The following is a 15,470-nucleotide window of genomic DNA, read 5'->3' as shown; positions in this document are numbered from 1 at the left end:
TGCACTCACCATCTCCCGCATCGACTATTGTAATTTCCTCCTTACTGGTCTTCCCAAAATCAGACTCGAGCCCCTACAATCTATTTTGCACGCAGCGGCTAGATTTATTTCCCTTGCAAATCGTTTTACATCTGCTGAGTCACTCTGTCAGTCTCTACATTGGTTGCCTGTTTTTCAACAAATCCAATATAAAATTCTTCTACTAACATACAAGGCCATCAACAAAATTGCATCAACATACATCTCCTCACTTGTCTCAAAGTATCTCCCAACTCGACACCTCTGTTCTGCACAAGATCTGCGTCTCTCTTCTACTCTCATCACTTCCTCCAATTCTCGGTTACAGGACTTTTTTTGGGCTGCACAAACTTTATGGAATTCACACCACAAGACTTTCCTCTAGTCTTCAAACCTTCAAGCGTTCTCTGAAAACCCACGTCTTCAGACAATCTTATAGTATTCCTCTACCACCCTCTAAATCTCCCTAGGTATTACCAATATCTACACAACTAACACAAGACAACAACTCTCTGACCAACATAGTTGTGTGACAGAGCATACAGCCCACTAAATACTTTGTAAGCTTTGCATTCTAGCTGGACAAATATTCAATATGATGTAGCACTTACCCTTGAGTATCAAACCATTGTCGCCTAGATTGTAAGCTTGCAAGCAGGGCCTTCTTACCTCTACATATGTATGTATTACCCAGTATTGTTTTCTTACTGTTTGATCCCAATTGTAAAGCGCTACGGAATCTGCTGGCACTATATAAATAAATGTTGATGATAAATGACAGCCAACCTTGTGGGCAAAATAATTAGGATTCGTTTTCTCTCTCTTCCTGTAACATAGGAGGTTTTTTTAGCAAAAGCAAAGAGAAAAAAACCAATCATAACAAGAAACTGAATGGTGTCATTTATTTATCCATACATGCCTTGTTTGTCACCGCTTCTTTATTGACAATATGATTCATGTGTACATACTATACATGTTTTAAAAGATTTTCTCTCAGATCTGTGCTTTTCAACTGTCATAATCATCGGCTGAAAAGATCATGACTCTATTGAGATCCCGATCGTGAGTGCATACACACTGCACATAAAAGAGGTGATATATTTAAAAGAGCTGGGCCTATAGATTGCCCTGGGTGTTTAGAAAGTACTAAACACCCAGGGCCTTAGTCATTAAGAAAAGTAAGGCAAGAAAGGAGTAAATGTTCTCCAGCTTATACGGTAAGCTCCCACTACCCTATGCTAACATCCACATTCTGGCTGGGTAAGTTAATTTTATTTGAAAGAAACAACTTGAATAAGTCCTTGCTTTAAGATGTTCCAAAGGGCCTCCTTAAAATCTTTCTACATCTGCATTCTGCATGGTACCACCAACACCAGGGCGGAACAAAGGCAAATGTAAATGAGCTAAATAGTGTCTTAATCTTTGTCTAGAAGTAAGGTAAAAAAGGAGTAAATTATCTCCTGGACAAACCATGTTACAATGCACGGTGTGCAAATTAGTTTATTATTTTGCACATAAGTTAAATACTGTCTGTTTTTTCATCTAACACACAAATAATGTATAGCTTTATTTGTACACTGAAATTTAAAGTTGATCTAGGACATGCCCTATCCCAACTATAAATCTGTCCCCACATTTTAAATTTACGGAGAGTAGCAGCCCACTGCTTCATAGGTAGAAGCTACTGGCTGCTTCTTCTTCATGTCAGCGACTGACCCATCCATATGGACACATTAAAAACACTGGATGTGTGACATTATTTTGTCACTCAGTGTTTTAGGTAGCCCCTAACCATTGGCACCCTAAAATAAATGAAAATAAACAGCGGAGCCAGAGCTACCATTAGGTGAAACTAGGTCTCTACCTAGTTTCACCTAATGGTAGCTCTGGCTCCGCTGTTTATTTTCACTTTACTTATTGCTTTACATTGTTAATTTCTCATGTAGTTATTGTGTAGTAAAAGCTACACATCGACATATTTGTTAGAAACATGATAATTCTATTCTGTCATATACTATGTATTACAGTCATCCTCATATTTCCACTATAATTTACATTTTCCTGAATACACATATATATTAATTCTTGATTTGTTTAAACATTTACTTAATTATGACTATATATACCTCAGGCTGCACTTCAGAACTGTACAGTAAATTTAATTATCAACAGGGCCTCTATGGGATCCAAATCTTTATACATATTTATATAAATGGCTCCCAAGGGGCTGATATTTCTAGGCTTTCTTAACCATGACAAAATGACAATACCCAGAATCCCCTTTTGCATGTTCTTTCAAAATAGGACAGTGATATACACAGAAGATAAATGGTTGGTTTAAAATCACCAATTGCTTTAAGCAACAGGTAAAAAAAAAGTTTATAAGTTAGCATATGGCTACAAAATTGGGAATCTGTTACATTTGTACTTGTGATATCTATCTACTTCTCTTTTCCTAAAGTAATTTAATAGGCATTTCAACTTCAAGTCTTTATTTTTTGTGATAAAAGGAAGGTATGGTTTGTGTGATAAACATTCACAAAAGTCAATTTAAAGCTAAGTTTAGCTGTATAAATATACCTAAGATGTAGCAATTGAGACACTACTGAATGCAAACGAAAGAACCTATGCAGGTAATAATACCATTGTATTATATTAGCACAGGGGACATAATGCCTCAGAGTTTATCCAGCCAGACAGCACAATTGGCAAGGATAAATCCCCCCATTCCCATGAAACACTCACTCACTAAAAGACAAATATACACAATAAAAGTCGCTTCATTAACACAGGGCTCATAGGTGGCAACACTTTCAGTGTCTGGGGAACAACTCTGATTTCTAGCTACCAAAAGGTGCGTGGTTTTCAGGAAAATGGGTGTAGCATCTGCAGAAATGGGTTTGGTTTGGGCAGATGTGGGCATATTCATGCACATCTGCGTGGGCTGTTAGGGTATTGGACTAAGTTGTCATGTATGAGAGATACATAGACTGCACCTAGACAGAGATAATTTGTTAATAATAAAAAACAAATACACATACATGACAATTAGGGGTCTATTTATCAATGGGTAAAAAGCACTAAACCCAGTCAAAAGGGGAAGCTTCCCCATACATATACCACTACTGTCCTCCTATCGATATCACCGTCTCATGATGGCGATAGCCGGAGTTGGGCTAGGCAAAAAATGCTTTATTATTAAAATTATGCATTTTTTCTACTTTTTTTAATAACTTTATTATGTATTTATTTTCAAATCGGGAAGTAGAAGCTAAAGTCCAGGCCTCCAGTTCCAGTGCAATCTGTCCACGCATGCATAAGCCTTGCGAGAGGAAAGACTCCTCTTACCATTACCAGCCGGTATTGCTGGGGAACAGAGCATTGCTCAGCTGCCCTGGTAAAATATTATTATTGAATTGGGCAATTGAAAATTTTGGCTTCCTATCTGCAATATCGCAGGGTCTTGATAAATAGATTTCTTAGTTACTTACCCATGTGCTCTCCAATTTATACATTACATTACTGATTTGTGTGTATGCTAGTGTCTCTCCAAATCGTTTAATACTCAAAGAAATAACACTGCTGACTAAGACCTGTCCCTCATAGGTGCTGCACTGAGGCTCACTCCTTGTGAGTGCTGCCTTAAGCCCCGCCCCCTGGTGGGTGCAGCAGCAATTGTTATACTAAGTCCTGGCCTCCTTATATATGTCTCATGGATGGCTAGTAATGAGGTTAGTGCAAGGTGAATTTTTGTGATGGCATGGGAGGCTTGCTCTTATACAAACCGCTGAGGCCACACATAACACTACAATTATCTGTTCATTAACCCCAAACATGGCTGTTCATCCACAAAATGACATATCAAACTTATATCTGTACCACCTGAAATACTACTCCACATGCCTTCCATGATTGCTGAAAACCATTCATCTGTCATATGGAGTGCCACTGCCCATGTTCTTAGTTATTTTCTCACCAGCTATATGTTAACATGTAACAGTAAATCACACCCTTAACCAGCAAATTGTTATACCAGTGGCATGGCCAATTTACTTTTGCTAGTACATAGTTATTTTTGAAGTAAACCAGTACATTTTATATCAGAAACTCACCCTTGGCTTTAAACTACTGCATGTGGTGTCATAACAATTCATATTTTTTTTCATGCTTGTCTCATAAATGATATTTAGAAAGTAAATTGTACAACAAAGCCTTGTTAAGTCACGTACACAAAACAGCAGTAATGGTATTTAGGAATGCTTAGGGTGCAGGTTTATTTTAGAAGGATAAACAGGCAGACTAAGCCAATAGCTTTAATGTTGTACAGTTTTATGTGTTTAATATCAGTAGGGTGAAAATTCTTTTTACTGTTCTGTACATTTGCCATATTTGGAAAAACATATTACTTTGTGTTAATATGAATGATAATTGTCATACTGCTTGGTTTTGCTGAGGTAAAATAAACTGGCAACATGATTTATCTATTTGAAAATGGCAAATAAACTTTCATTACATAAATCTGCGTATCTGGATGTATATGTATGTATATATATATATATATATATATATATATATATATATATATATATATAAAGTGACTCGGGCACCCTTCTGGTGATGCACACACAGACAACTTCTAGTTGTATAAACAGTAATTTTATTGTTCCATCACAAATAACAGCTTAGACTTTCATCAGGATAACACCAGCCGACCTAACACTGCCTGGACATAATTCTCCTCTCTGGTAGCCTTGCCACTATATGGCATCGGTCGCATTGCACAAGTGAACATTACAGGTTTATATAGGTGACACTCCTCCCACAGTCCTAGCTTAATGGAAAGATGACACTCCCACCTTAACTTTAGAGGAAGTTCTCTGAAGTTTTTATGTAATTACTCTTCACTGCAGAAAAACCCTGTCAGCTTTGCTGTTAGCTGTGGGAAAAAAGACACTTTCAAACCATTTTTAAAGTATGTAAGTTAAATCACTCTATATAGTTTTACTTTATCACATAAGCCTTACACTTGTATACCTTAACCTAGATGCACTGCTGCAAATTGAAATCACGTTTGTCGTGTGTACAATTAACGCACTAATACAGCTATATATGTTTTTATTAATTTGCTATAATGTGCAAAAACATTACCAATACACTTTTGAATATATTTTAACTCCTTCATCCCATAAAGCCCCTCTTGATGCATATATGTATGCATGCGTGCACCTCCTGATATAGATATAGATATAGATATATATATATATATATGTATATATATATTTATATATATATATATAGTAACCATGTTAGAGGTGCCGTAACCTGGGGTAGATGGTAGTGAACAGCTGCAAAGAAGTCACACAAATCTAGGGTTTTCAGTACAACTGGAGTTTTATTAAACAGAATAAACAAGCAAACTTCAAAATACATACCTTGCCTGTCCAGCACTAATTAAACACAGAGGAAGACTCCTGTGTAGGACCTTGTGTCCCACACAAATACAAAACATCTAGGTAATTGCTCACCATTTGCAGAGCCTCTCAGGAGGCATCCATCCTCCTCTATAGGTCTGAGAGTCTGCATGTCCAGCCTGACTGCTCTTTCATTACCCACACAAGTTCCAGTTGCAAATCAGCCTAGACTTAGGCTGGAAGCTTAGAAGACCTGGAATGGGCCTGATAAATTGAGCCCACCCTCTCTCTCCGTTCCTAACCCCAAATACCCCAATTACCATATTTTCCTACAGCTGAGAAACACACTTTGGGAAGCTTTTCCCTACACATAAACAATATCCCTGAGGTGTTAATGTACACAAGGCAGATAACCTGGGACATATACCTCTGCTATTCAGCACTTTCCCAGTGCTTCTGTCACAATATATATCCTGGTGCGGTTAGAAATCTCTTTGTTCTGTGAAATCCCTATATCTTCCAAAGTTAACATAATCAAAAGAAGGCCACAGTGTGTAATGGATTACCCAGTATTCAGTAAGGTTTCAGCAACAAGGTATCGACTTTGCCGCTGGGAGTCTGCAGGTTGCGACCCGCTGCCCTGTCTTTTGGTGTGACATGCTGGTAACAATGGTAACGAATCACTGGGTCAGCATTGAGCATAAAATCTAAGCAAGCCGGATTCTGGTACATGAAAAGTTGGTGAAGTGCCATTGGAGCGTGGTGTGGCACCCCGTGAGCACACATGTCCAGTGTTTGTGAAGCAATGGGCCACCCACAGCACCAACCCACATCATCATGTTCATGTGATTGACATGGTAGTCGTATTACACTTTCAAAATGTAGCAGCTTGAATGAAACCTCTAAGGAAAAATGAAGAACTTCATATGCCTTACAGGCAAGAAAAGTGATTTATGTTAAAGAAAAACACCTAATTTTTAGAGGAAATTGCATCTTTAAATTATCAGTCAATCTATATAAACGAATGTAGATAATGCAATGCAATATTCAAAGATTATTAGATTATAATTAGAATATAAATTACATACACCTATAAAAACATTAAATGAAGCCAATAAAGTGTCACATCTGCTAAATTGAAAAATTATAGTAGGGTAAAATAACAAAACCAAAAATACAATTCTTTAGATTAAGCTCAGACGGGCAGGGCCCATTAACTTGTGTTCTCCTTTCTCCATTATCGAAATTATCCATTATCCACCATGCCAGGGCCTTTCCTCTTTTCCTCAACCAGGCCATCTGATCCTGCTTGCTGCACCCACTTTATTGGGTACTCCCTTTTCTTTCCCCCTCTCCCCGTGCCTAATGTTTAGTGAGAGGTCATCCCCCCTCCTAGTTCCTTTGACCTGGTTATGCTAATCTTTGCGAGAATATTGTTCTGCCTATATTATAGTGCCTTGGTTGTATTGTTATTGTACTGTTTTCTGCCGTTCATGTTTTGCCATGTAATGTCTTATTGTATATTATCTGTGCAGTGTTGCAGACCAATTTTGGCACCGTAAAAGATAATAATAATAATAATAACAATAACCCCTTACTGAATGACCATGATTTTGAGTATATATTTGTTCTTAATATTTTCATTGTTAATTGTTTTTAGATTGTCTGAAAATCCTTTATATGTTTGATTTATGATTTTGATATTTAAATATGAGTGATGGTTGGCTTATTTTACTGGTTTATATGTATTTTGGCATTGGTTATGTATGTTTTAACCACCAAATACCTCCAAATGTTGCCCATAGGTAATTACCAATATTTCCATTGTATGCACTTGAGCATATTGCTTTAGGCAGTGGTCAAAGTGGGAATTTAGTAGTGCTGTTATGGAAATGTGAAAAGCTCAGCTGAGGGCTTGGGGGCCACTTAGGCTGTAGGGATTTTGATAATGTGAAAATAATTTTAGATGCTTTTTAACACTATATAGTGTAATATAAAATCTACGACATGATGCAAGACTATCCTTTCTGTGTTCCCTATCTCCCCTGTGTTCCTCCACCTTTCCTCCATGTCTCCGGTGTACTTCACCTTTCCATAATATCTTAAGTGTAACTACATCTCTCTAATGTCTCCCCTGTGTTTGTTCACCTCTACCTCATGTTTTCTTTCTCTTATCTGTTTCCTTTGTCTGTATACACTCTCCATATACCCCTATCTTTATCTCAGTTATCCCCTTCTCTCATTCCCCACCTGGTCTCCATTGTGCCTCATCACCTGCTTCTCTCTCTCTGCTTTACTTAGTCCCTGCACCCAGGGCCGGACTGGGACTAAAAATCAGCCCTGGCATTTAAGGTACACAGGCCCACCTCAGTTCCAGCAGGAATGAAAATATGTGCCGCCGCGTAGCGGTGGCGCTGAACACGGCGTGACCTCATTGTGTTGTGGGTGTGGCCAACATGGGGCATTGATACATACATTATAATAATACATTACATTTTAGACAAATACACAGGCCCTACTGTTAGAAGCACACAGCGTTGCATTCACAAGCAGTACGTTGTGAAGCGGGACATACCTCCCAACTGTCCTTGCAGTCGGACCAAATCCTGACTAAGGGAGACAGTCATCCAAATTCAGGACTGCCCTACCAGATTCAGGACAGTTGGCAGACTGTCCTGCTCTCTCCTACCTGTCTTGGTCACTTTCACCACTTGTAGCAGATGGTTTCTTTAGCTCAGTTCATTCTTGTCTCGAACCTGGAATATTGGATGCCCTATTTTGAAAAAAAAAATGGGTACATGAGATTTAGAAAACTCCAACCAGCCCCAATGTTAAAACAATAGCACTCACGTTTTATAATTAGGCCTACCTCCAGTCCCCACAATAATAATATTCACATTAATTAAGTAGACCAATTTCCCTCCAACCAGCCCCAACATAAAATTAACAGTATACCCATTTACTCAAGACATATTTCCCTCCCTCCAAACAGTCCCAGCAATAAATTAAATAGCATTAAAATGTAATAAATATAGCCATTTTCCACAACCAATCCCGACAATAAATAATTTATATTCACATTCAATAAATAGCCCTTCTCCCCAAAATCAGCCCCATATTCAATTGATAGCCCTAAACCACCCCAGCATTAAATTAAAGGTTCTTTCACCTCACCTTAAATAATTAGCCCCCACCTACACTCCACCATTAAATAGCCTACCTCCCACACTATATTAAGATCCTCCCTTCTCTCACATTTTATATTAAAATACTGCGTGCACGCACACACATGCTATATTTAAAATACTGCGCTCGCGCACACTATATGAACATGGCCAAACACGCACGTACACTATAGCAACATGGGGCCACACATGCACAAAATTAGCCCCACAGCCACACTGTTAGCCCCACTGGTTGTTAGCCCCACTGTCTGGTTGTTAGCCCCACTGTCTGGTTGTTAGCCCCACTGTTTGTTAGCCCCACTGTTTATTTGTTAGCACCACTGTTTGTTAGCCCCACTGTTTGTTTGTTAGCCCCACTGTTTTTCCTCCACTGTTTGTTTGTTAGCCCCACTGTTTTTCCTCCACTGTTTGTTTGTTAGCCCCACTGTTTGTTTGTTTGTTAGCCCCACTGTTTGTTTGTTTGTTAGCCCCACTGTTTGTTTGTTTGTTAGCCCCACTGTTTGTTTGTTAGCCCCACTGTTTGTTTGTTAGCCCCACTGTTTTTCCTCCACTGCTTGTTTGTTAGCCCCACTGTTTGTTTGTTAGCCCCACTGTTTGTTTGTTAGCCCCACTGTTTGTTTGTTAGCCCCACTGTTTGTTTGTTTGTTTGTTAGCCCCACTGTTTGTTTGTTAGCCCCACTGTTTGTTTGTTAGCCCCACTGTTTTTCCTCCACTGTTTGTTTGTTTGCCCCAGTTTGCCACACTATTACTTACTTACACACACAGACACTTACCTTTTTACATCCAGCAGCAGCAGCAGCACCCTGCGCGCTGGTCAGCCAACGGAGAATCAATGACTGCCGACTATGCAGTAATCACATGGGACGGCGCCTGTGGCGTGGTGCCGTCCCATGTGATTACTCACATAGTCGCCAGTCACTGACTCTCCGTCCGCCGAGCAGCGCGCAGGGTGCTGCTGCTCGGCGGACATGCGGACCGGCCCTTCTGGCCATCGGCCCTTCTGGCATTTGCCAGAAGTGCCAGATGGCCAGTCCGCCCCTGCCTGCACCTCTCCCTGCCTCCCTTACCCCCTGCTTCTCTATAGTTACACCTGCTAAACAAGCATTGCTTCATTGCAGATATTACAATGTTTCTCACAATAGGTTAGAAGTCGAACAACAAATTAGCAGCGGATTCTATTGGCAGTACTAGCTGAGTTTTCCTTTATGCTTGACACCCCTCATTTTACACTAACATACTGAATAATTTCTTCTCAAGCTTTCCGTGTCTTTCTACTAAATTTTAATAAAAATGGCTCCACACTCAACCATTACTTTTATGTAGTATGTTTGAGCAGTCTGCACAGGAAGCGAATCAGTGTGACAGTCTGAAGTGGCAGACCCTGTCACATTACTATGCCTTAGAACTCCGCCCAGCCCCCACTTCCTCTTTGATGTTTCACTGTTTCCCACAGCCCACAGCACTTTGCTCCCCTACCACCCTAACACACACAAAGACTATCTGTTATCATAAACTCATATACTTCACAAGTGCAAGAGCAATGCTTGTAGAGCATTGAGCAACCTCAAAGGCTTTGGGGAGAAGAAGTACCATACTGGCACACACTGCCCCATTTTCAGCACTGGATTCACAATTCTCTGCATATTTACTTACTGTGGGACTGATACTGAGTTGTGCATTTGTCCATTTGCTTGTTGTAAAACACGTAAACTTGTAGTGTGCATGCGCACAAAAAACGCATGCACAAATATCCTTATGCAGATTCAGATGCATCTTACACTTGCGAGTGGTTACAGCGAAACCACAGCGATGGGTCCCCCAGTCATAATGTTCAGCATTTTCTTTCCCATAGAAAAAAAATCAGCTCCTGCAGTTTGGTATTAGAATAACCACAGTTTTAAAGTTAGTTTTCAGTTACTGGTGCCAGCAAGTCCTAGCAGCCCTAGACAGTTTGGGTATGCTGCATGCCCTGAAATAAACACTGACAATGCAAATCACGGCCCCCACCCCCTTCCCACAGATATTTGTTTACAAATTGTTTTCTAACCTAAATACCAGGGGGTGGGGTCTTCTTCTTTGTTTTCCCTTGTAATCCATTGGGGAAAAGATAACCCTAAGACAGGAACATTAGCTATTATTACAAGCTATTATCAGTGAACGACATGCACCACATAGAGTGTAACCACTACTAACTAATACACTCATACACTGTGCCCAACCAGAGAAAACCCCATGTCCCCTCTGGTCTAATGTTGTTATGCGATCACTTACCTGGGGTTTCCTGTTGTTGTGAGGTACCCCACTTTCTGGTAGTCCTCCTGTTCTGCCCCGGCTATAGCATGGGTGTGACATCCGCAACCAGGGGATGTAAACGCAGGTAAGGAGTAAAGGGGCCACTAGTGGTGGTGCAAATATTGCGCTATAGGCCTTCTCGATTTATTAAACTCTGCCTTCTCCTCCTGCCCATAAGCATAATGGTTACATATATAACTGGTTTGATAACTTCAACACATATTTCATATCAGAATACACCTCTGGTATGAAGCAAATATAGGGTGACAATAGAGGACTATTGTGTAGGAGCAGAATAGGATCCTGCCAGTCAAAATCAGGAATTCTTGTTTGGGAAATTGGACTCATAGTTCAGTTTTAATGTATTTCATTATAATTATTTAACAACAATTTAATTCGATTTTTATTATATATAACTATACATACATTAACTACTTCTATAAAAAATATTAAAGCATCATTTATAATTATTTTGTCTTGTTGGTCTTAAAAATTAGTTTTGTAAAAATAACAGTAATGGAAACCAACCTTATGCAAATCTATTTTTGGGGCATGGCCCATGTGTTACAAAGGATACCTATATGTGTGTACAGGAATGGCAATCTATTATATGATCCTGTCTATGGTGAGCTGCCAGGTTAAGAAGAATAACAAGATATAATAATGTTAAAGAGCAATATGAGAAATTAATGGACGCTATTACATGGAACAATAAGAATGCCATGTAGGCAGCAATATGTGAGTAAATAAATATTGATTTTAATAAACACTCACACAATTAATTGAGAGACGTTATAACAAGCAGTATACAGAGTTGGTTACTCTTTAATATTTCTTTTGATGACAGTGATTTTTGATTGCTATATGACTGATAGTGTTATATTTAGCTTTGGTCCTGTAATAAAAATATTGTACATCACAATTTTTTTACTGGCTTGCATATAGTAATAAAGCAGATTAAATCATGATGTAGATGTGTCCCAAATGTTTTTGTTTACCTGGTGTATTCCAGAATGAGTCAAAACCCATTTCTTTGTAAAATGATTCAACATCTCTCCAGTTTTATATTTTAAGCAGCTTGGAATGTCAAATGCTGTGACCCACCACCACAGATGCTATTCTAACACTCAGTGCTCACATATACAAAACATCTGTCCCTCTGTTCATAACACAGATTAATACTCACAATTTTGACAACAAAATATGTAATATTCTGCAATGATTGTGGGAAGTCACGCAAAAATTTTATTAAGTAACCCCATGTCTGAGAACAGACACCCAGTAAATTAAGTTCTAATGTACACAAGGACTCAATTAATGGAACTTTTATAAATAGTTGTCTTAGTCACATATTGGATCAATGACCAGTGTTCAGTTACATGACAGAACACAACACACCCACATGATGATTTAATGATCTCCATTACTGTTTGTAACTTCATGCACAATATAAAACATATTAAAACATTTTGCAAATCATTGTTCTTTGAGATATCTTGATCTATGTCATCATGTAAGCTACCTTAGAGAAATCAGCACTGTTTCTCAAAACATGAGTCTGGGATGGTAAGAAAATTATATATAACTATATTTTTTTGCATTATTTACCAGCAGTTACAAAAGTAAAAAAAAAACAAAAACAAGCTAATTTAGTCTAGGTAGTAATCGGAACATCATTAACTCGCTAATATTTTTTTTACCTCCCTATGTTCCCTTCCCTGGAATTATAATACAGGTCCTCCAGTGAGGAGTGTTGGATAATGGTGTGTCTTTCCCAATTACTTACTTCTGCACAAAGCAACTCTCACAGACATGGGTCTGCTCTTGTTTTATTCAGAACTCTTTGCAATGATATGTATGGGCCAATACAGAAGGAAGTAAGAGACTGTCACGACTTTTCCATATCTGTGTTATTGACACATCTGTTTTTGTTTAGGAGGTTACCCAAAAACTAATATGATGCCATGTAATTTTAATTAATATTTCTATAATTTCATCATCATCATCACCCCCATCATTTATTTATATAGCGCCAACATATTCCGTAGCGCTTTACAATTGGGGACAAGCATAGTAAACTAACAAACAAACTGGGTAAAACAGACAAAGAGTGGAGAAGGTCTTACTCGCAAGCTTGCAATCTATGGGACAATGGGAGTTTGACACATGAGGTTAAGTCTACATTTTGCATTTCGCCAGACTGCAAAGATAAAAGTGACTCATAAGCTAAATGATCCTGTCACACAACAATGTTGGTCAAGGGGTAGTTGTCTTGTGTGAAACGGGTGGTAAAAGGGTAAGGTAGTGAGGTTAAGAGGGTGGTTGAGGAATATTATAAGCTTGTCTGAAGAGGTGGATTTTCAGAGAACGCTTGAAAGTTTGTAGACCAGAGGAGAGTCTTATCATTTACACTCATTTACAGTCTATTTTATAATGACTATGTCACAATTAGTAACATTGTGAGCTACAGCAAGCTGGCTAATCGGAGATGGTACCAACACCCAATATGAAATGGTTTTGTGTGCAGGTGGTGCATGGGATTTGTGCTAATTACTCAGGATACAGATGCAAAGTGGAGAGAGTAGTCAGAGAAAGGGGTACAGGGGAATGGGGTACTGTTGGTTAGTGTGTGAAAAGAGTGAGTTTTATCGCATAAAGAGGTTTGAACTATAGATGTATGTGATATATATGTTACGTCAAAAGTGCTAAATAAGACTACAGTTATGTGGATTAAAAAGGACCCTAAGCTTACAATGGTGCCACTTAGAGTGACTGAGTGCAGGATGAAGTCTCTCGGTTTAGAATACAGACAACATGTGACTGATGTGGTAGGCTTCACAGTAAAATGTGAATAGCTAAAACAAGCACAATAAATAAAAATTTAAATTATGGTGGTGTATCAGATAAGATATATTTGGATAGGGTCGGTCTTATATAATATAATTTATCACAATAATTATTATTAGCATTATGTTTCCCTCAACACTTGAAATAGCTATTGCTTTTTCTACTGTATTCTATTTTATGATTACTGGTTGGTGCTAGAATAAATGACATAGTTGATTCATTTGATACAAACTTTGCTGCCTTTTGACTAAGGTCAAGTTTATATTGCTGTCTTTGTAGGGATATAAAAAAACATCGGATCATGGACAGTTTACCTTGGTCCTCAGGAAAACCCTTGTTATTGTGGAGTGGTGGTCCAGAGGTACCAGAAAATCACATGGGTGTGGCACCCCAAGCTGATTTAAGGACACTGAGCACTATACCTCATTTATTTTGCTGTACCTTGCTTCCTGTATCCTGGCCTTCTGGCTGGGCATCATAATGTTTACAACTAAAGCCGGAGGCAAGGACTTCGATACATAGTATTTAATTTATGTCACCTTGCTCTTATTATATTGTTATGTTTTTTTTATTTTGATTGATGAGTGCAGTTGACCACAGATGTAAGGAAAGTGGTGTTGATCTGAGACTTCCACTATCGTTCCCTCCAGAAGGATTGCAGGTTCAGAGAAATACTCTGGCTATTTACTCAGTGGATCCCAAGATAATTATACCCATCCCAGTCTTCCGGCAAGGGAACTTTTGCTATCCTTGGATCTTTCAGCCACTGATGGTCAGGAATATACAGGCTTTTCTCTTTTGAGGAGGGTCTGAAGACTACACCTTTGTGCCCTTTTGTGTTCCTCAAACAATATTCATTTGTAAAGGGCTGAAATGTGTTTCTTTCAAAATAAAATAAGTATCCAAATTCCATAAGAGTCTAACTGGAACTTAAAACAACGGCAGATCTTTGAGTAATCTGATTACATCTGTTATCAATGGATTAAAGAGGATTCTAAACATTACAGATTATAGACTGATCCCTTCACGCCCACACAGTAAAACTCACAGCTACAAATATAGAAAGCCAACAAACGGGTTTAAGCAGGGAATACAATGTCATCTTCAGTAATAATCACTTTCTAATCCAAAATTCAAAATGTATTAAGTTTTGTTTTCTCCAGATGGGACAGTATGGTACAACAGAGCAAGTATTTGTATCTCAATTAACTGTTTAAAAATTAGATTACTTAATTTTTTTCAATGCATCAATTTTGTAATTGGGAATATGTTTATAAAACACCAGTTTCTTTAATTCAATTCAATTCAATAATTGAATTATTTAACTCAGTACAGTAACAACCCTGAACAAAACCTGTAATGAGTTTGGATGACTGATGCATTGTTCGTAGATTTTGGTAATTTCTTGACTCTGTAGACCACACCATACTATTGAGCAAACTTCAGTGCTCTTGTATAGGTATTTACAATATGTGCTATAGTAGCTTCATTCCTAAAATGTATAAACATGTCAGTTTTTGTAAACCTCTGGCTTCAATCCTATTCATCTAGATGGTACTTGTGGAGTCCCTCAAGTCTCTGTTCTGGGGATATTACTGTTTTACATATTTATAAATTACCTACCAACATTCATAAAATAAGCTTCTATCCATATGTATGCCTATGGTACTATCTTGTATGCACACATGTCAAACTTCTCTTATATATTTATACACCT

General features: G+C 38.4%; 1 protein-coding gene across 4 annotated transcripts in view; it reads left to right on the top strand.

Annotated features, from left to right (window-relative positions):
• The window catches only part of NHSL2 (NHS like 2), a 290,614-nt gene that overhangs the window by 159,684 nt on the left and 115,460 nt on the right, over window positions 1-15,470 (top strand). The gene's annotated exons all lie outside the window — the stretch shown is intronic.

This window comes from Mixophyes fleayi, chromosome 9 (genome assembly GCF_038048845.1).
Source record: "Mixophyes fleayi isolate aMixFle1 chromosome 9, aMixFle1.hap1, whole genome shotgun sequence".
NCBI classification, from domain to species: Eukaryota; Metazoa; Chordata; class Amphibia; order Anura; family Limnodynastidae; genus Mixophyes; species Mixophyes fleayi.
The sequence above is the reverse complement of the archived record's forward strand: the minus strand, read 5'-3'. Positions and strand labels throughout refer to the sequence as shown.